The 22,861-nt window shown below is 41.3% G+C and overlaps 1 protein-coding gene across 7 annotated transcripts in view; it reads right to left on the bottom strand.

The window, feature by feature from the left end:
- Positions 1-22,152, bottom strand: part of MAPK8 (mitogen-activated protein kinase 8) — an 86,397-nt gene extending 64,245 nt beyond the window's left edge. For 4 of the 7 annotated variants that reach the window (XM_055345276.1, XM_055345275.1, XM_055345281.1 and 1 more), the window contains exon 1: positions 22,018-22,146. The gene's annotated coding sequence lies outside the window, so the exon portion shown is untranslated. Of the gene's footprint in view, positions 1-6,908; positions 6,990-11,174; positions 11,283-19,302; positions 19,372-22,017 lie in introns of those variants that run through there. The other 3 variants (XM_055345277.1, XM_055345278.1, XM_055345279.1) reach the window with 3 other exon arrangements.
- Between the last annotated feature and the right edge of the window lie 709 nt (positions 22,153-22,861).

Raw genomic sequence — 22,861 nt, 5'->3', positions numbered from 1 at the left:
CACCGGGAGCCCGACGTGGGATTCGATCCCGGGTCTCCAGGATCGCGCCCTGAGCCAAAGGCAGGCGCCAAACCGCTGTGCCACCCAGGGATCCCCCTGTTTTATACTTTTAAAAAAGTTTCCAAAACTACTTAATACATTGCCTTGTTTATAGAAGATATTTTTTTGAAGATTTTATTTATTCATTTGAGAGAGACAAAGAGAACAACCGAGATAGCATAAGCAGGGAGGAGAGGGAGAAGCAGGCTCCCTACTAAGTAGGGTGCCTGACACTGGGCTCGCTTCAGGACCCTGGGATCATGATCCGAGCTAAAGGCAGACACTTAACTGACTGAGCCACTCAGCTGCCCCTAGAGAAGATATTTAACATATATATTTTGAATTTATATTAACCAGGAAGATTACTCTTACAGCATTATGAGGCTAAAAGATATATCAACCATGTGATCTTTTTTTTTTAAGATTTTTAAATGTATTTATTCATGAGAGACAGAGAGAGAGAGAGAGAGAGAGACGTAGAGACACAAGAGGGAGAGGGAGAAGCAGGCTCCATGCAGGGAGCCGGACATGGGACTCAGTCCGGGTCTCCAGGATCACACCCTGGGCTGAAGGTGGCGCTAAACCACTGAGCCACCCGGGCTGCCCTCAACCATGCGATCTAATAAGCAAACAGTCTGCCAATATAGAAATATATGCTGAAAATGGCCACCAACAAAATACTCAGTCACCTTCTATACAGGGGCTGATGTGAAACTCTCCAAAGCAGGAATGAACAGAAGAAATCCTTTGGTTAAGTACATGATGAAAAACTAATGACTAGTGGGAAACAACAGCAGATGGCCAATCTGGCAACAATCTTAAATGAGGGTAGCTCTTTAGAAATTAAGATGAAGACAAGAGGACGTTATAAATAGCACCAGAAATCTGTAAAATCAAAAGTAGCTCACGAAATCTGTGTAGTTTAAAAAATGAATATAGAGAAGCAAATCTGTTACCCTAAACTTGCTAAAATTCATCTGGACCATATTTCCTTATAATAATCTTCAAAGGTGATGAATTATAGTTGCCTTTAAATATCTGTGGTCACTGGGGAAACTCATAATAAGAGTCAAAATATCATCCGATCTTTGTTTACTCTGATATTGTTCTATTTTACCAACTACTTAACTTGCAGTGCTTAAAGTATCCTGGCTAAATGACAGAGACTGGAGGTATACCAGAATATACATATGTGCTATGTTCAATGGGTAATCTGTCCAGAATTATACAAACCCACATATCAGTCCAGGTTTGCAACTGATAAATTTATTGCACATATTTCCATATACTTTTTTATATATGTCACCACCTTCTTTTGTCTCCTTCACTTCTGGCTCCCTGACCTCTTCTTCCTTCTCTTAAAAACAGTAAAAGTCAAAATCTACAAATGCTGTGGCACTTGCCTTGTGAAGCAAGTTAAGACTGCAATCAACTGACGCACTCACTTAACGTCAACTGAGTCAATTATTTCGAGAAGTGGGCCTACTGTCCACCATCTCAGAGAGAGGGGAGATAAAATTCATAATGGCGCTCGTTTCACCAAAACTATTTTTAATCCTCAACCAAATGCCCATCATCATCCCCCTGGAATTCTATATACCTCTTTGACCTGTGATCAAGGTCTCCACTGTTCCTCAACCTTCCCAAATCTTTCCATAGAGCCACTAAATCTGCAGGTCCCAATTCCCCTATATTCTAAATCCTTTTTCCAAAATTTGCTTTGCTTCTGTGCTTTGAATGAAACACCTTGTTTTGTCTCAAAACACCACTTATGCTGCTTTCTCAAATGGTAATATAGGTATTTTACTTATTTTCCACTACTACTATTATTCCCAAACTCTCTAATGAGACACATACACAAAAACTGCTCCCTTAAAGCTCATGTGACTCAGCTATAACACTCATCCCTTTGCTGCTATCATCTACCAACCTCCCTGTTACCTCCCTCAATCACTAAGGGCTTTCCTGCCTAAAGTCTTCCCTTTTACTCTAAACACTGCTATCATCCTCAGAGATTACCGACATCCCTGAGATCAAACTGTCCAAAACTATAGTCTTTCAGTTCTTTGACATCCTCATCTACAATAATCTACCTCTCCACCTTGCCCTACCTTCCCCTCCCCCCTTCCTGTGGTCACTATCTGGGATTGAGTCATCGTCTGAAATTGACCCACTTAAAGAAAACATAGCTCAGGTACGCCATTCTAACCAATCTCTTCTCTTCTCTTGGTAGCCTTCTTATAAACTACCCTCATAATACCCTCTTTGAACCTAGATGGTCTTAACTTAGTACCTTAACTTTCTTTCTCCCCACCTACCTTCCTCTTACTACATCTTTTTTGTTTTGTTTTGCCTACTTATTCCATGTTCCATCTTGTTAAAAATAACTCTTAGGAAATATCTTAAACTTCTTAAATTCCTGTTTTGCAAAACCTCAAGTCCAAATGAAACCAAATATCTGCTTTTTCCATACTCATACCCAAGCTCAAGGAGAAAAAGTAACATAAAAGGACAGATACAAGTATCAACCTCAATGAGGGCACAATGTCTTTTCTCTGTTAAAATTACTTTCCATTCTCCACAAAATTTATTTCAAATTTTCTCCCATCTCTTCAAACTCCTAATTCCTATCATTTTCTTCTCTTCACAGAAGAGAAGCTATCAAATAAGAAGTCTTGCAACTTCTCCCTACTAAGTAACCTATATACACTCTTAACACCCTCTAATCTGCTTCCATCAAAGAGGTCTCCAATACTACCAATGTAAGGCTTTGCCAATCCATATTTAACTTGATGTTTCAGAAGTACCTGACATAGCTGATCAACTGAATCTCTGAAGCATTCTCTTCCCTGTGTGGTAGATTGAAAAATGCTTTTCCAAAGATACCAGGTCCTAAGAAATATTTATTTGATTTAGTCCCAGTTTCTGACACACAGTTTCTAAAATAAAATCCTTGCAATCTCTGCAGCAGCGGTCAGGGTCTTTTGTATGCTAATCAGATGGTGGGTGGTTAGAGGCCATAGGTAGCTTCAGGATATGTACCAGTTTCAAGAAATACCAAAGCATGATTAGAGGGTTGGAATTGACCTGCAGAGAGAGGAGAGTGGCTGGAGATTAAGTAAATCACCAATGTCCAGTGATTCATTCAATTGTGCCTACACAGTAAAACTCCATAAAAACTTCTACTAAATGGTGGGGTTTGGAGAGCTTCCAGGTTGGTACAATCAAGGTGCTAGGAGGATAGCATGCTTAGAAAGGGCATGGAAACTCTTCAACTCCCCCCCCCCCTTGCTTTGTCCTATGGTTTTCTTCCATCTGGCAAATCCTGAGCTGCACCTTTTACAATAAACCAGCAATAAAGTACTTCTCTGACCTCTGTGAGCCATTTCTTGCAAATTATCAAATCTGAGGTAAGGGCTTGTGGGAACCTCCCCACCTTGACTTTACAGCCATTTAAGTCAGAAGCAAGGGTGACACAGACTTACAAACATTTAAAGTGGGGGGTAATCTTACAGTACTGGGCCTTTAACCTGTGGGGTGTCAGTTAGTGTCAGTCTTGAATTACAGAACACCCATTTAGTGTCCAGGGAACTGGAGAGTGGATTGCTCTGAGGAAAAAATCCACACATTTGGTGTCAGAAGTATTGTGTAGGTAAAAATAGCTCAGGGTAAAGCTTTGGCAGATGTGATTACATTAAGGAGCTTAAGATAAGACTACTCAGATGGTACCTAAATGCCATCATAAATACAGGACAGAGGGGGATTAAATAGACAGAAAAGGGGAAGTCCATGTGACCACAGAGGCAGTGAGTGACTAGAGTGGTGCAGCCACAACTCAAGGAATATTGGCTGCCACCAGAGGCTGAGAGTCTCAAGTGGGAGCTGGCCCTGCCAACACCTTGATTTTGACCCAGTAATACTGACTTCACATTTGTTACCTCCAGAACTATGAGAGATAAATTTCTGTTGGTTCAAGTCACTAAATTTGTGGTAATTTGTCAAAGCAGCCAGAGAAAACTAAAACACTGGAGCTTCTTTAATAATTCACTGTCCTGGTATGCTGATATCAGTTCTTCTTGGACTTTTAGTAATTAATCATTCTTTACCTAAACAATAAAAAAAAAAAGGAATTCGGGGATCCCTGGGTGGCGCAGCAGTTTGGCGCCTGCCTTTGGCCCAGGGCGCGATCCTGGAGACCCGGGATCGAATCCCACATCGGGCTCCCAGTGCATGGAGCCTGCAACTCCCTCTGCCTATGTCTCTGCCTCTCTGCCTCTCTCTCTCTCTCTCTCTCTGTGACTATCATAAATAAAAAAAAAAAAAAAAAAAAAAGGAATTCTTCAAAGGCTACTTCTATTCCTTTACTCTGATTAATTTCATCCACATCCATAGCAATTACCACCTTGATACAACAAATCCAAATGTCTATTTTTAACTCTGATCTCTCCTCTGATTTGAAACCCAATTGCCTACATATTTTCATTTAGATGTTTCCAAAGCACCTCTAATTCAACAACTTTAGAAACCAGACCCAGTTCTTCTTCCAGTGTTCCTTGTTTTATCAAATGGTATTCTGCCCTCCAATAATCACATTTAACCTTCCCTCTTTCCTTGGAATATGTAAGATTCTCTCCTGATAGCTTCTGCATATGTATTCTCTCAGCCTAGATAACTCTTCCCAAGTTCTACTCAAATCTACTTCCTCTCCTTAGTATTGAGGAGCTCTGGCTCACCCTCCAAATCTCCATTTCGGCTCAACTGCCAACTTCTCAGGAGAGTTTTCCCTCACTCTCCAAACTCAACTGTGTGTCTTTATACACTTTCATGATACCAAGTTCTTCATATCATTTATCAGAGTTCTTTTTATTTTTTATTATTTTTGGGTATATATATATATATATATATATATATATATATATATATATATTTTGGAGTTCAATTAGCCAACATACAGCATAACACCCAGTGCTCATCCCGTCAAGTGCCCACCTCAGTGCCCATCACCAGTCACCCCAACCCCCCGCCCACCTCCCTTTCCACCACCCCTTGTTCATTTCCCAGAGTTAGGTGTCTCTAATGTTGTTACCTCCATTGATATTTCCCACGCATTTTCTCTCCTTTCCCCTTCATTCCCTTTCACTATTTTTATATTCCCCAAATGAATGAGACCATATAATGTTTGTCCTTCTCCAATGGACTTATTTTACTCAGCATAATACCCTCCTCCACATCAAAGCAAATGGTGGGTATATGTCGTTTCTAATGGCTGAGTAATATCCCATTGTATACATAGACCACATCTTCTTTATCTATTCATCTTTTGAAGGACACCGAGGCTCCTTCCACAGTTTGGCTATTGTGGACATTGCTGCTAGAAACATCGAGGTGCAAGTGTCCTGCCATTTCACTGCATCTGTACCTTTGGGGTAAATCCCCAGCAGTGCCATTGCTGGGTCGTAGGGCAGATCTATTTTTAACTCTTTGAGGAACCTCCACACACTTTTCCAGAGTGGCTGTACCAGTTCACATTTCCACTAATAGTGCAAGAGGGTTCCCCTTTCTCCACATCCTCTGCAACACTTGTTTCCTGCCTTGTTAATTTTCCCCATTCTCACTGGTGTGAGGTGGTTTCTCATTGCCGTTTTGATCTGTATTTCCCTGATGGCAAGGGATATGAAGCATTTTCTCACCTGCTTGTTGGCCATGTCTATGTCTTCCTCTGTGAAATTTCTGTTCATGTCTTTTGCTCATTTCATGATTGGATTGTTTCTTTGCTATTGAGTTTCATAAGTTCTTTATAGATCTTGGATACTGGCCTCGTGTTCACCCGCGTGTCCTGTGCCGGGGTGTGGCCCTTGGCCCTTCTCCCCCCGTTCCTGTCCCTGTGGGCGATGGGGTCTTGGCTGGGTCCCTCATGACCTCCTCCTCCTGTGTCTCTGCCCACCTGGGGCTAGAGGGCCCTTGTGAACAGCCTACGGGGTCAGCCAGAGGCATTTAGCCGCCGGGGCACCATGATCTGAGCCCCTGTCCATCTGTCTGTCCGCCCCACGTGCTCTGCTGGGTTCCGTGGCCACTGCGCAGGACCGTTGGCCAGCCTGCCTCCAGCCTGCCCACCCGCAGCGGCTCTCCTCCTGGGAACTTCGAGTGGACCTCTGTGGAGATCCCAGCACTGGGGCGGATCCCGGGGGGAGGACGGGGCCGCTGGCCTCTCCCTGCTGTGCAGACCGCGGGGTGCAGACCGCAGGACACCAGCGGCACCTGCAGAGTGGGTGTGACTGCGCCTCCACCGGCCCAGCCGCGCCTCAGAGCCTCTGACCCCACTGTTGCTCGAACTGCACGAAGCAGGAGCCTGAGTTTCTCCAGAAAATGGCCTTGTAGAAGGAACGAAGATGTGACAAATCTGTGCCTTAACGAGGAACCTAAGCAAGACGCCAGAAGGACCGGAGTGTCCCGGGCACCTCGGCAGCGCCCTGTGAGTGGACGAGCGGGGGACACCTGGTGGCCCCTGAGCCCTTGCTGGCCGGGCTTCCCAGGGCCCCGAACACTGCCCCCCCCCCCCCCCCCGCTCCTGGCTGGTCGTCCCCGTCACACTGCCACGCCTTCCGCCGGCCTCGCCAGAAGCCCGGGCACCACTGCGGCCACACTTACTTGCTTTGGCTACTTGTGCTGAACACCACGCGGCGTCCAAGGGTGGCCACGACCCCCGCAGGTCGCAGCCAACTGGATGGGAGCCCCGAGCCCTGGGTCTCCCGGGTGTCCCTTCACATCCCGAGGCCCCTGGTGTGCAGCCCCAGCACTGACGCCACCCGGCTGCAGGGCCATGGAGCAGGTGTGGGAGGCTCCCCGCCCAAACGTTCACCCACACTCACCCTGAGCCCCCGCGGCCCCGGACACCTTGGTTACTCCGTGGCGAGGCGGACCAATCCTGGAAATAAAGACTCCAGTCCTTTCTGGAAAAAAAAAAAAAAAAAAAAAGTGACCTGATAGGTCATTTGCTAATATCTTCTCCCATTCTGTAGGTTGTCTTTGAGTTTTGTTGACTGTATCCTTTGCTGTGCAAAAGCTTCTTATCTTGATGAAGTCCCAATAGTTCATTTTTGCTTTTGTTTCCCTTGCCTTCATAGATGTATCTTGCAAGACGTTGCTGTGGCCAAGTTCAAAAAGGGTGTTGCCTGTGTTCTCCTCTAGGATTTGGAAGGATTCTTGTCTCACATTTAGATCTTTCATCCATTTTGAGTGTATCTTTGTGTATGGTGTAAGAGAATGGCCTAGTTTCATTCTTCTGCACAGGGCTGTCCAATTTTTCCAGCACCATTTATTGATCAGAGTTCTAACTGCTCACTTATTTTTGTGATTATTTCTCTTCTCCACTAGAGTATAAGCGCCAAGATGGCAGTGAATGCTTGCTTTCTTCACTCTATATCCTTGAAGCCTAGGCGTAGTACCTGGCATACAGGAAATGCCAAATAATATTTGATAAAGAAACAAATGAAAATTGAAATCTATTACTTCAAATATAAGTATCCTGGTAGTCACTGACACTCTTTGTATTTAATTACCGGGACTCAGGCAGCCCAGGTGGCTCAGCGGTTTAGCACCACCTTCAGCCCAGAGAGTGATCCTGGAGACCCGGATGGAGCCCTGCATCAGGCCCCTGCATGGAGTCTGCTTCTCCCTCTGCCTCTCTCTCTCTCTGTGTCTCTCTCATGAATAAATAAAATCTTAAATAATAATAATAATTATTACTGGGACTCTTACAGGTATACGCTGCTTTTTAAAAGTTTACATTATGCCAAATCACTTTAAGGAAAGGCCTATATTATTACCTGTTTTTGCAAACCAAAAGAAATCCAAAAAGAATTTCCATTTTTACAAAAAAGGGCAAAAGCCAAAAATAGCAATCAGCATTTGTTTTGCAGTGAGCCATTATAAAGGCAGCACACACCCTAAGCAACAAGAATGTACCACCAAGCTTCTTCCCCAGAACTACACTCAGCATCTCAGCATCAAATCACCATAGCTTTGAACTCTGTGAACATCGGTGCATTATCTCAATTTATTTTGTGCATTTGTTAGCAAGCTGTGTCCTGAGGTGCCAGAAAAGCCTGAGAAAGCTATTTTGGGGTTTGGGAATGCTCAAAAAAGTGTTCAAATACATTAATGCTGATTGCTTCTTTGCTTTACGCCATTTTAAAACACAAAAGGTAACATAAAGGAATGCTCTACTTTCAGGTGGGGATGTAGAACCTATGATGTGTTTTAATCCCTATCCAGATATTTAGATTTTCCTAAGAAAAAATTTCATTGTCTGTATTATCCATTATATATTAAATATGGTTCAGTTCCTTTAAAAGAATAGTGCTTGAAACATCTCTAAAAATACAAATTAATAAAGCAGATTTGTGTCTTGCATGTTGTAAGACAAGGATCAGATTTACCCTCTTTCAGTAACCAGAAAGTAGAAAAAAAATACAACACCATGATCAGACACTGGACAACAGAGAGATTAGGTCTGCCACCTCTGAAAAGAGAAAAACAAAGTAGGTAAACCCTATAACTGCCCTGCCAATCTGCCTGGGGGCCCCTTCCAGACGACTGTGCAGAATGGACTACACTTAACAGCATGGCAGCTTCAACGAGTTGAGAAGACACATCAGGAAGGCAAGGGTGTCTAGAATCTTGAGGCCAGAGTACAGACAAGAGAGCTACTCAGAGGAGAAAGAATTCCAGAAATCAATATGGGGTCCTCTTGTATCTCTGGCTGAATACTAATCTACACCTAAGTAAGGGAAAACTCCCCTAGACTGAGGAACAGGACCACTGCCAGGGAGTTATTAAGATGAACAATTTTCAGAATTCATTCAAAAACAAAGATAAAAATTACCAGACTTCTCTGAAACCATACAAGTCAGATACAAGGAAACTACAACTTTAAACTGCTGGAAAATAAAAATATCAATCCAGAAACACATATCATTTCTCCTTTTCCTTCTCATTCACAAGTGTACAAGAATTTTCCAAAGGCTAAGAGACCTGAGATTTCACAACAGGTATTTTTTCTTTTGGAAAATAGCCATTTTTCACCAAAAAAAAAAAAAAAAAAAAAAAAAAGTTGTTTATGTAAAAAAAAAAAAATTGCCATGTTAATTTGTAATTCGTTTATTATTTTGTAAATAAACTGATAAATATTTCTTAAAATTCTTAATTTTAGTTTCTAATAAGGTAGAACTTTGATAGCTACAGCCCATATAAAGAAAATCTCTTTGAAATCCTCAATTATTTTTAAGAACATAAAGGCATTTCAAGACTTAAAAAATGGGGAATTATAGCTTTGGGAATTAGTGGCCCCATCAAATTAGTGTTCATTCCCTTGTGATGGTAAAGAGCCTATGCAAAACCTTTTCATTATAAAATCAATTTTTCTAATAAATACACAGCTTTCTTGCAGTGTCAATCTGGCTAATGTATATCTTTAAAAAGAATTTTTCTGTCCCATCTAAGTTGTTTAAGAATTAGTACACACTTGTTTATAATACTCCCTTAGTCTGCAGGATAGATATATTGTCATGTCCCTCTTTTATTCTAGATATTGGTAATTTGGGGCTTTTCTCTTTTTATACTAACCAGTCTGGCTGGTGAGTATATTGCCAATTTTGGCAATTTTTTCCCCCAAAATTATTAACTATATAAATCTTGCCAATTTTCCCCCAAAATTATTAACTATATAAATCTTGCCCTAAAAGTACTTGACACAAATGGGAGTTTTTGGTGATAGCCTATGAGACCTCATAAAACACTATAACAATAATGTATAATGAAATATTTTGACATTTAGAAGATCTGCAGACCTCACTCAACCAGTATTTTCCAAATCATCAATGCACCAGCAAAAGATTAATTAAAATGCAAGACAGACCAATGGATTTTATTTATTTACTTATTTTTTAAGATTTTATTCATTTACTCTACACAGAGAGAGATCGTGTGCACAAGCAGGGGAAGATGCAGGCAGAGGGAGAAGCAGGCTCCCTCTTTAGCATAGCAGGGAGCCCGACAGAGAACTCGATCCCAGGACCCTGGGATTATGACCTGAGCCAAAGGCAGATATTTAACTGACTGAGCCACCCAGGCACCCTTGACCAATGATTTTAGTATAATAGAATATGAAAAAATTATTTATATGGCTTCAGATTTCACAGGTGTTAAACTGTCAAATTTTGATGCTGTATAAAAGAGAAATATTCAAATAATCTGTGTAATGAAATGGGAAGCTCTCACATTAGCGCTTTTGCTGTATAATGGAAAACTAATGGTTGTCTCAAGGTAAGGCACCTGAACAACTATTTGAGTTCTCAACTACTTTTCCATAGGATACCATTTTTAGTTGAAAAAAAAATGACAGATAGGGATCCCTGGGTGGCGCAGCGGTTTAGCGCCTGCCTTTGGCCCAGGGTGCGATCCTGGAGACCCGGGATCGAATCCCACATCGGACTCCCGGTGCATGGAGTCTGCTTCTCCCTCTACCTGTGTCTCTGCCTCTCTCTCTCTCTCTGTGACTATCATAAATAAGTAAAAATTAAAAAAAGTATCTATTTAAAAAAAAAAAAAAAGAAAAAGAAAAAGAAAAAAATGACAGATAAACTGTTAATTTGGAGTAGGGTACCTGAGAAGACATTTTCTCGAAAATGAACAAAGCAAACCTATTACTTCAAGGAAAACAAATGGCAGTATTTACTGTCAATGATAAAAATCAAACTTTCAAGTGAAAATTAAAATTTTGGAAAACTTAAACTTGCCACTGTGAACCTGGCAGCTTCCCAAGTTATTTCTGATAAGATAAGTAGTGATAAGAACAAATGACTTCTTGACACCCTATACCCTATAATGCAGCTGCTCTTAAATTTTTTGGATCGGCATCCCATATACTCTTTAAAATTACTGAGGATCCCAAAGAACTTTTCTTTATAATTTATACTGAATTATATCTATCAATAAGCATTTAAAACTTAACATTTAAAAACTTTAAAACTTAGTTAAATATAATAATAACAAACCTACTACATGTTACTATAACTAGCATTTTTGGGGATAATACTTTTCTTTAGACACTATTGAGAAAAGTACCACTGTTTTACATTTTTACAAATTCCTTTTCCTGTTGGCTTAATTTCAGACAGCTGGATTCTCTTATGTGCTTCTGCACTCTGTTGCCATATCACAGGTCAGGTCACAAGGCCTCAGGTCAGGTCACATGGCCTTGCTTCGTCTGTAAGCAAGAAAAACACTAACAAATTAGTACTGTTATACAAAAAGTCTGACTTCATGGAACCCTTGAAACCCTTTCCTATATTTTCTATTGTTAAGTTCAGAGATGTTAACAAACCTTAGCAGACTAAGATATGAAGACCAACATTGTAAATCGTCTCTTATTTTACAAAAATTCTTACTCTGTTAAGGACATATTTCTCTTAAAGTAAAATCTATTTTTCCAGGCTTTTTCCCTAACCAGACCAAAGCACTTATCACCACTCTAGTCCTCAACTGATGCATGCTAACACTACTTGGATCCATTATAAACATATACATGTTACGTGTGAGTCTGTGTATTTAAATATATATGATCTCTCTCACATACGCACAAACTATATCAAAAGAAAACACCAAAATATTATTAGCAAGATTATGAGTAGTTTTGATCTTTTAATTTTTAAGTTTCCTCAATATTCCATATCTATTTGTATTGAATTTTTAAAAAATAAACAGAAAGATGCTTCTCCCTACTCTCCCCCTCTCATTAGCACTGGATAACACTCTTTTCAAAAAAAGTGTGCCCTAACCTTAGGGAACCCATAGGCCTTAGTAACTACAGAGAAGGAAGAGAAAATTACACCAGGAAACAGGATGCAATGGACCTCATGTTACCATATCAAAGAACTAAAACTTAGAATTCTAAGAATTCTAAGAATTTTGGATTTCCAATAAAATGTTCTCTTAAAATAATGATCCTTCTTATACAGTGCCAGAACTATGTACAACAATAAATCTGTTACAAATATTCAGCTCTCTGTACCTTATAGGAAGTCTTTTCACTTACTCTCCTTTCATCTTGTATCATCGCAGAGTAGAGTACTTCAAAATTCATACTCTAAATGGATTTATTGAATTCTTTTTTAAGGAGAATTCATTCATCTTGGAGATTTTCACTATTCAAGAAATCGTTGGTCTCTTGACCAAAGAACTGCAGCAAAGAGCCAATAGAACAAAGCAATGAAATACAAGGCTCTGAATTCTTCCAATTAGGGATCTCAAAATTCTGCTTAAATAACTAATGCCCAAAATGCTATACCAAGGCATTACAGTAATATGAGTATCAACCACTGCACCATAATTAACATGAAGAGAAGGCAACAACTTGATGCAAAATCACAAACATCTCTTCCACTTAGCCATCACAGGACAGGCCACACACAGCAGTGATTAAAACTCAGACTCTGGAGCAGATTATCTGGGTACTTAACTTCACGTGCCTCAGTTTTCCCATCTATAAAATGGATTAGAGGATAGAATAATAAAGGTTGTTAGAAAGATAACATGTGCTAATTGTTAAGTGCTAGCAGATAGTATTTGTTGGAAAAAAAAAAGAAAAAAAACAAAACCCCTGAAGTTACAGTTCAAATACTTTAATAATAAACAATGAAATAATTCTAGAGACATAGAAAAGCCAAATGAAATAATTCAGAACACTGAATACTTAATTTTCTAACTTTTTAAAAAGGTACGCAGTGTGGTGTGCTATTACCTCTTAACATAGCAAGAGCCCAAACTGATAAAGTTCAAGTCACTTTCAGGGACTTCATAGAAGAGTCTGGCTATATATGAAGTATCTTTATGCCCACACATAGTGAATAAGAAAACGTTCTGGTCTGAAGGACAGAAGGGATCCAAAAAATACAAGCATGGACAGGATACCTCAGTTGCTCTGTAGACTGCCAAAGAAAAGCAAAAAGGCTGATTGATCCTTTGTGGCAAATCTGTTCAAAGTTTAATGAAAGAAATGAATAATCAAGTAAAATTCAGACCAAAACTAATTTCCTAAAGTAATGGGAGTATTCCAGGCTGAGGCAGGGTAAGTAAGAAGTTGAAACATAGACATCTTGTTCTGGCAGGAAGCACCCAATGACCAACCAAGGTCAGATCAAAATGACAGTGATGTCACTTCAAATCTGGAACGAGGTAAGCATCAAAAAGAATGAGACCTAAAGTAAGCAAAAGAAAAAAAATTAAAGCAGAAATCAATAAAACTGAAAAGAGAAGAATAAAGAAAACAACAAAAAGAGCTTTCTCGTATACAACCAAGTAGAAAATGAAACGGAAGATGCCATTTCTCACGGCAAAAGAATAAAAAAATAGCAAAAAAAAAAAAAAAAACTAAAAATGCTATTCGGAACCCAAAAAGGGACTTAAAGAAATGAAAAGATGAAGTTTTTCCATATTCTTGGATAAAAAGAACACCATAAAGCTGCCAAAAAACACAAAGAAAATCCTAAACACTAACTGAATCTATGTCAGAGAAATTAATCAAGGTGAGAAGGATGGTGGAAAGGAATTTTTTTTTTTAAATTGGGAGTTCAATTTGCCAACATATATCATCCAGTGCTCATCCCGTCAAGTGCCCCCCTCAGTGCCCGTCATCCAGTCATCTCAACCCCCTGCCCACCTCCCTTTCCGCTACTCCTTGTTCGTTTCCCAGAGTTAGAGGAGTCTCTCATGTTCTGTCATCCTCACTGATATTTTCAGTCATTTTCTCTCCTTGGAAAGGAGTATTAACTTGAAAAGGACATGAGAAAACTGTCTGCATTGATGGTAATGTTCTATAACCTGAACTAGGTACTGCATAAGTAATATATAGACAAAATTCACTGGGCTGTAAATTTAAGGATTTTGCATCTTTACTATATGCAAATTTTACCTCCATAGAATAAAAAAATTTAAGTCATCCTAAAAGTAATGGCAAATAGACCAAACTTTACTAATTGTAAAATTTCATATAAAATAAGATGCAAGGCACCTGGGTGGCTCAGTTGGTTAAGTATCTGCCTCTGGCTCAGGTCATGATCTCAGGGTCCTGGGATCAAGTCCAATATAGGGCTCCCTGCTCAGCAGGGAGTCTGCTTCTTCCTCTGCCCCTCCTCCCTGGCTCATGTGCATGCTTGATCTCTCTCTCAAATAAAATCTTCAAAAAAATAAATAAATAAAAAGATAAACAAGATGGAAGCTAGAAAAGATTTTGAAAAAGAAATGAATTAGCCCTAACAGAAAACAATAAAAAATACAATAATTAAAACAAGATGGTTTGGTTCACAAATAGGCAGATAGATCAGCAGACCAGGAGTGGTCCCAAATACACAAGGAAATCCAGTAAATTATAAAGGTAGAATTTCAAATCTGTAAGACAAAAATAGATTATTTAATAAATGATACTGGGACAACTGAATGGTCATGTGATGACAAAAATAAGGTTGAACACATCATACCTTACACCAGAATGAATTCCAAATAAGAAAAATTAAAAGTATAAAAAGAGAGAAATGAACAAAAACAAAACAAAACAAAAACATGAAAGTACTAAAAATGTAACCTTTGAGAATTCTTGTAAAATCCTGAGTTAGAGAAAGACTTTGTAACCATGACATACAATTTAGAAGTCAGTAAAGACTGGTAAGAATTTTAACTACTGGGGGGAAATTCAGCATGATAAAATCACTATAAACAAACTAAAAAGTAAAGAACTTGGAAAAATATTTCCAAAAAACAGCATAGAGCTATTTTCCCCTAATATAAAAATAAATTCTACAAATCTAAGAAGATGAGTAACAAAGTGACATAAAAACAGGCAAGAATATGGACAGTTCACAATAAAGAAAATATAAATAAATAGCCCTTAAAAGATAAAAGATGTCACTTATATATAAATAGCTGAACTGGTAGAATGAACTAAGTGCACATTTCTACAAATGTTATTTTGGCAATATCTATCAAATTTTGAAAGCACATACATTCTGATCTAGCAATTCTACTTCTGGATATGTGTCCTATGCATTTCTGCACAAGTGTTAAAAGGAATCCATCGTACCATGGCTTTTAATAGCAGAAGATTGAAAACCACTTAAATGTATATAAAAAAGGGGTTACTTATATCAATGCTATATATACCTGTATAATGTGCTGAAATTTTGTGTTCCCTTTGGGACTTCGGGAGGTAATTAGGACTACAAGAACTCCATGATGAAGATTGGGACCCCATGATGGAATTGAATTAGTTCATAAAAAGAGGGAGGGAGAGCAGACACTCCCTCTCTTCATGTGAGGACAGTGAGGTGACATCTGCAAGCCAGGAAGAGTCCTCACAAAAACCAAATCTCTGAGCACCTTGACCTTGCACTTCTCAGACTCTAGAAATGGAGTGTCTAATGGTTTTAGGAGTGTCTAATGGTTTAAGCCACCAAGTCTACAGAATTTTGCTATAGCAACCCAAGCTAAGACAAATGATACACTGTGAAGGTGCTGGAAAAAAAAAAAAAAGGAATAAGCATGACATTTATGTACTGATATGACTAACAGGAAATCATCCCAAGCTGTATTAAGTTAAAATAAAAGGTAAAGGATACTGTGCATAGTATGCAACAACTTAAATGAAAATGGAGGTGAAGGCAGAGAACATACACTATATATGTAAGACATACAATCCATCTGTGGCAATTCTAAATCTGTAAAGCTCAGAAAAAAACTTTTTTTTTAACTTTAGTCCAAACCTATTTGGTGTCAAAATCCGACAAAAATTTCTTTTGTCAGATTTCATAATATTTACCTTTATTATATACTATTTGTGTTTTTGATATAGAGATATTATTAGTGTATTTACAAGATGCTACACACTCCCTTCCAACTACAGATTTTGAATAATAGACTAGAGACACTATATTACTTTTCCACAGCAACCCACCTCAAAAACAAAACACCTTAATTCTGAAATACATCTGGATCAAGGGTTTTGGACAAGGAATTATACACCTCTATTTACTTGCACATACATAAACTGTCTTTGGAGAGATTCACGGGAAACTTAACACTGTTTCCATGTGGAGGAAATGGGTGGCTGCACAAAATGGGAAGACTTTTTACTGTACATCTTTTAAAATCTTTGGAATTCTGAATCAAAGTGAATACACTACTCAGTTAAAATGTAAGTAAGATAAAATTACTAAACCTTTTTAATTTTCAGCCAGATGCTTTGGTTTTTGCTTGTTCTGACTAAAAATTAACCCTTTCTTAAGTCACAGAGAAATCTATATATAGTGATGGCTTTCCTGTATTGGTCACAACTTTTGGTTGACCCATATGACAGCTGAGTCAGACAGTCACCGGCTAAGGAGCAAGTTAGGGAAGGGTGAGTATCCATCCCTATTAACAGCTTTTAGCTGATATTTTGATGCCTAGTGCCAAGTAAAGCTTTTTCTTTCCTAGTGACTCCAAAAGTAAGTCAGGGCTTTGGCCCCTCAGCAACAGCAAGCAGTGAAGCCCATACTTCTCAATATTAGAAAAATTTAAGAAATGCTCCTAGCATAAAATCTAAGTGTTAAGTCTTCAGAGCTTCAATACAGAAGTTTAAGGACTCTGATTAGTATTTGAGCAGCATCTTTTGTTTGCTTTTCATTTACTTCTTTTATTGCCCTATTGTGTTCCAAAATGGATTTAAGGTGACTATAAGGTTTACCTTTTCTTATGATTAAGATTTTGAGTTCTCTGTACCACACTCTCAACTTTAACCAGAAATTAGGAAAGACAACATTTTACTTTTTGTGGTTTTATCTAGTGAATATATTTTAAGAAGCGACCTGAGAGATGTATGGTTTGGAAAGCCCCAAATGCCCCAACATCCAGCACTCAGGTTTCAAGATTAAAGAAATTCCCAATGAAATGCCTAACAATATCTGTTTCCTTGCGTTAGGACATAAATGCATGGTTTGCCCTTGCTTCCAATCAGGTTATACTCACGGAAAGAAGAGCCTAATTTCTACTTCCTTCACCCCCCACATCACTTAATACCTGAACTTAACGGCTTCTCAATGAATACTGCCTATATAAAACCAGAGTCATTTCATAGTTACTGTCCTCAAGGAGGAGCAAGAAATTTGGTGTGCCAATATAACCACAGAAACACTACACAGAAAACTTAGAAAAATACAGGAAAAATATTTCCAGATGCTACTTCTAACCTCTCTTGTTTTTCTAGAGACCTCTAGAAAATGCTCAATGAACTGGTGGTTATCCAGTCTCTCATAAATATGCACTCTTCGGAGTCAAAAATTCCAGTAAGATTAAAGACACAACAGTATTCCATTTTCTTCGAACATGGGTAACATGATATAGCTATTCCCAGCTCCTGGATTACCATTCTTTTAGAAATCTCTCAAAAATCAACCTAGAAAAGCTTAGGCAATTCTCTGCAGTAGGAAAAGAAAACATGGCAAAATAACTTTGTATCAGAGAATGTGGCAAATAATTTTCTTTTAATACTTGCTTTTGGAACATTTCCAAATTTTAAATCAGAGAGGATTACTGGTCCAAATGTTAAATCATTTCAGTCAATTCAGATTAGGTGAGAAAATCCGATTTTAAATAAACCCGAGATGCAGGGGGAAACAACTGGCATTTCCTGGCAAATTCAAATGTATACATGAAATTAGTTTTCAATTCACTTGGCATTTTGCATTTGTTCCAAGTTAAAAATAATAAGCTATAATAATAGCTAAAATTTCCTGAATACTTATATCTAGTATTCCAGGTACTGTATTAGTGCCAAGCACTTTCCGTGCAATGCCTCACTTAAACCTTATAGGCCTATGAGATTATGTGCTATTATTATTCTCACTTGACAATAAAACAGGCCCAAAGATGTTATATAACCTGAACTAACTAACCATATAATTAGTTAGATTTGGAGCATGAATTTGAACTCAGAGCTGACCTTAAAGTCCATATTAACAACCACTATTAAATTTGGGCTCCTTAGCTTTCTAAAGAACAGACACATTTTAACCAAACCTAATGTACTACCAAATGTAAAAGGAGACATACATTTGTACTTTATTAGCTGTATTTGTGACATAACCCACCACCCTGAAAAAGAATGGCAGCTAATACATTTTCTAAAAGATCTTATACACATACATACTCACATATAATTTAAAAAAAAATGGATTTCAATGAAATCCAGGTATCTGGGGCAGGGCTTTTGTTTGTTTGGGGGAAGCCCTCTTATAAATCTTTTAAGAGAACATAAATTCACTGTTAGATACGCTTTTATTCCCATCCCTGATCTCTCTCTGTCTCTCATGAATAAATAAATCTTTAAAAAAAAAAAAAAGAAGTTAAGCAACTTTTCTATAGCTCTAGAACTTGTTGATGGCAAAGTCTAGAAGACAGAACTGAGAAGTTAACCTAGGTCTGACTCCTGGATAAATCTAGTTTCACCTATCGCCCTGAATGATAGAACAGCTCTTACTTCAATACTCCTGTCTCCTTTTAGGTAGTAGAAAGGCTGTTGACTCAGAACTCATTTCTGAAATCAAAGTTCAAGTTAATCTGTATTAGAGTAAGAAGACCAATGTTTTTAAATGTTCGTGTAAAGAGCTCATGACTAAGACAATAAGCATCACAGCTCCCTGAACTAAGCAAATGATTCATATCTAGAGCTATGTGGCTATAATTACTTCCTTGCACTACATAAATCAGAACGGCTACTACCCATACCACTGACTTGACCAGAGACCTCTAGAGAACTGGCATCTCAATGTCAGACATTACTTTATACTTCTACATGTGCAACACAACATCTGAACTATCTAGATGATCTGAATGTGTCCAAATCAATTCATAGGCAAAACACACTAACATGAATCAGACTTCTAATACACAACTTCCTTGACTGCCTCTAGAATAGCTAAGGACTGGTCACTTAAATTACTTCCAAGTTGTTTCACTGAGCACCAAGTACCTTCACTTGGTGAAGGTCATTTCCATAGTATTAGGCATTGAGTTAAGATTCTAACCTCATTAATCTGGGTAGAATTTATTCTTAAATTTCCTTTCCAAGTGGCCGTTCTCTCAGGATCTAAAGGAGTATAATAAGAATATAGTTTCCTACTCTGTCAGGACACTTAAAGACAGCCCATTTCAAATTCATTAATGGAATATACTCACCAAAAGAATCGGTGATATCTCTTTTTAAACATAACTTAGGGGACGCCTGTGTTGGCTCAGCAGTTGAGCGTCTGCCTTCAGCTCAGGGCCTGATCCAGGAGTCCGGGGATCAATTACCCACATCGGGCTCCCTGCATGGAGCCTGCTTCTCCTCCCTCTGCCTGTTGTCTCTGCCTCTCTATGTCTCTCATGAATAAATAAATAAAATCTTTAAAAAATAAAAAAACATAATTTAGAGTGGAAAGGGGAGTAACTGCTAATTGGTATGTAGTTTTTCTTGGGGTGATGAAAATGTACTGGAATTACATAGTAGCAATCAACGCAGAACTCTGAATATATTTAAAACCCATACTGATGCACACTCTAAACGGGTGAATTTTATGGTATGTCATTTGTATCTCAAGAAAATTGTTATTTTTAAAAACCAAAAGAATTTCAAAAACACAAAAAAACTGGATTGACATGTAGCCTTACAGTGAGCTACTACCAAAGGACTGTATCAGTAACACTTTCTGAAATCTGACATACTGCAACTAGGCAAATCAATAAAAGTTTGGTATCTCATGATTTTCATTCCTTATCTTAATGAAGTATTTCCTTTTAATTTGTTCTCTGCATCAGGCAATAATATAAGCTCATTTCAAATTCTCTCATATCCAAAACATGCTAAAATTCATTAAACTGTGAGTGGAAAAACGATGTAACTTGAATAAATCAGTATTATTTGGAGTTTCAGGCCCGTATGCTTCTCCAATAGTAAAATTTTAAATTCAGTTAGGCCCAAATGCTTCACCAAGGTAGAATTTTAAATCAAACATTTCTACAAATGCAATTAGAAATTAAACATTTCAAATAAAACTTCCATGTAGCTTATTTCCCATACTCTAGCTTTTCCCCTTACAGGCGTCATCAGAAACTTTTCAAGCAATATTCAAAAAAGGACAAATTCAATCATTTCAGACCCCTACTGTAATATCACTATGTCTGTGTGTGATACACATATAAGAAAAAAAAAAAAAAAGACAAAAACAACAAAAGCATTTTAGACAAGATTTTATTTTAGGATAATGAATTAGAAAGTGCTAGGGAAAAAAACTAAAATATTCAAAAGCCCCTGATGCGGTGACAGATAATACAAATGAACGAATCATTTAGCCATCTGAAAGGGAGTTTGCAAAGGGCTTCCAAAACTTTACAGAGAACTGTAAAGACTGGATTTTAAATATTATTGATCGTGAAGAGTTCTTCATCAAGCTCTTACTGAACACTTACTATATTCCAGGCTAGCGCTGGAGACACACATGAAAGGCCTGTCCTCAAGGAAATCCCATTTTGACTGCTCGCTTTTGTCAGGCACAGCACTGAACAGGTTCCCTTACATTACAGCACGTGATCTCCTAGGTTTGACCCACAGCAGGGAAATCTGAGATAAACATTACAAAGGACTTTTAAGACTGTAAGGCTGTTAAAACTGAAAAGTCAAATTCGTAAATAAAGAAAGCCATTGTACCTTTAGATCAACCTCCTAACTGTACTAAAAAAAAAAAAAAAAAAAAAAACACACACACACACACGAAAACAAAAAAATAAATAAAATGACCCAGAGTATGACTACACCTTTAACGCACACCACTTACATAACTCACTTAAAAAGACATCTATTCTATTTCAGAGCATCCTCCTCCACCAAAAGAATACTTCTCTTTGCCTTCAAACTCTGAGCGCAGTACTGAACAGCTGCTCAGGGAATGAACGAAACAAACAGATGTTCCCGGCGCCAAGACGCTCGCCGGATGCTCATCTCAAAGCACAACGGACTGACAGACCCGAAGTCTAGGGACAAGGCCACTGAATCTCGGCGGCACAAACAGCGACCACTGAACGCTGACACCGCGTGGCCGACGTGCTGTCCAGTTCACCGTGAACGCCTGACGGGAGAACTCTCAGAAATCAGAATGAAAAGCGTCCGTCGCGGTAGTCTACAGCGGACTCGGCGCTATCATCCAAGCGTCGGGAACTCGAGCGCAAGACAAAGAGAGGAGAGCGTGGGTCGAAGAGGCGAAAGGTCACCGCCGCGCGACCCTCCGGAGCAAAGGCCGCTGACCCCGCAGCCCGGAGCCGGCGGCGCCCCCGCCCGCAGCCTTAGCACGAAGAGGGCACCGTGGGCGCCAGGCGCCAGGCGCCAGGCAGGCGTCGGGACTCGGCGGCCGCAGGAGCGCCCTCGGCTCCCCGTGGCCGGGAGGGGCAGCCGGCGCCGCGGCCGCCCAGGCGCCTCCGCCCGGACCTTTCCCGAATCGCTTCAGAACTCGCCACCCAGCGCCGGCTCCATGTTCCCTCCCGACGTGGCCGCGGGACCCGCGAGAGCGGGGCGCGCCGGGGCTGTCGGGGGCTGTCGGGGGCTGTCGGGGGCGGGCGCGGGGGCGCGGGGGCGCGGGGGCGCGGGCCGGGGTCCGACAGCCGCACGCCCCCGGGCCGCCCCGCCGCCCCGCCGCCCCGCCTCCCCGCCCGCCATTGTTCCCGCGCCGCCCCCGCCCCCGCGCCCGCCCCCGCCCCCGCCCGCCGCGCGCCCCGAGCCGTCGCGCGCTCCCGCCCCCACTCCTGGGAGGGGGTCACGGCTGCGGGGAAGGCGGCGGCGGCGGCGGCGGCGGCGGCACAATAACATACACACGGCGGGGCCGCCGGCCGCCCGGGCCCCGCGGCAGCCGCCGCACTCACCCCCAACGCAGCGCACGGCGACTGGGAAGCCCGCCCGCGGGACTGGCGCCTTCGGGGCGGTCGCCACGGCCGTTACCCAGGGCGGCTCCGCGCACCCGGCCCGTCGTCGGCCTCGGCCGCTCCGCTGAGTAACAGGAACGCGGGCCGTCACCGCGCACGCCCGCCCACGTCATCGCGCCGGTCCCGCCCCCGCACCTCGCAGGCGGCCCGCGGGGCGGGGCGGGGCAGCCCCGGGGCCCGGATGCGCGGGCGGGACCCGCAGCCCGGGGGCGGGGCTACTCCGCGAGCGGGAGGCCGTGCGGAGGCCGCCTGGAGGCGGAGCTGCGGGGAGAGCGCCGAGACCAGGCGCGAGGGGCGTGTCCGGGAGCCGGCGGCGCGGCGCGGGGCGGGGCGGCGCGGGGCGGGCGGGGCGGCGCGGGGCCCTGCTCGTGGCACGTGCGGCGTGTGCCGGAGCTCCCAGCTCCTGGCCCCCGGCGCTCCACTAGTGGGAGCCAAAGCCTCCTGGGCTGGGCTGGTCGCCTCAGGCCTCGAGAGCGAGGTGCGCCGGGGCTGGGGCTGGGGCTGGGGCTGGGGCTGGGGCTGGGGCCGGGCCCGCGGGGAGCAGGCACCCTGGTCTGAGCACACACCCGAGACACAAGGCGGGGCTTACCTGGACCGACAGTACAGCCCTTTCGGGGCCTCCTCACCTACAGCAAGTGATTGTTCTTTCCAGCCACCTGGAAAGAGCTGCCTCCTGTTTTCCCCAAATCCACCTCGTGCTAGATTTGATTCATCACCTTATTTACCTCTGAGCTCCCGCAAAGCGTGTCTTGGTTAGTTACAGGAGTGACAAACTGGCAACCCT

Source organism: Nyctereutes procyonoides, unplaced genomic scaffold, assembly GCF_905146905.1.
Source record: "Nyctereutes procyonoides isolate TBG_1078 unplaced genomic scaffold, NYPRO_anot_genome, whole genome shotgun sequence".
Taxonomy (NCBI): Eukaryota; Metazoa; Chordata; class Mammalia; order Carnivora; family Canidae; genus Nyctereutes; species Nyctereutes procyonoides.
Note: the sequence above shows the minus strand (reverse complement) of the source record. Positions and strands in the feature narration are given on the sequence as shown.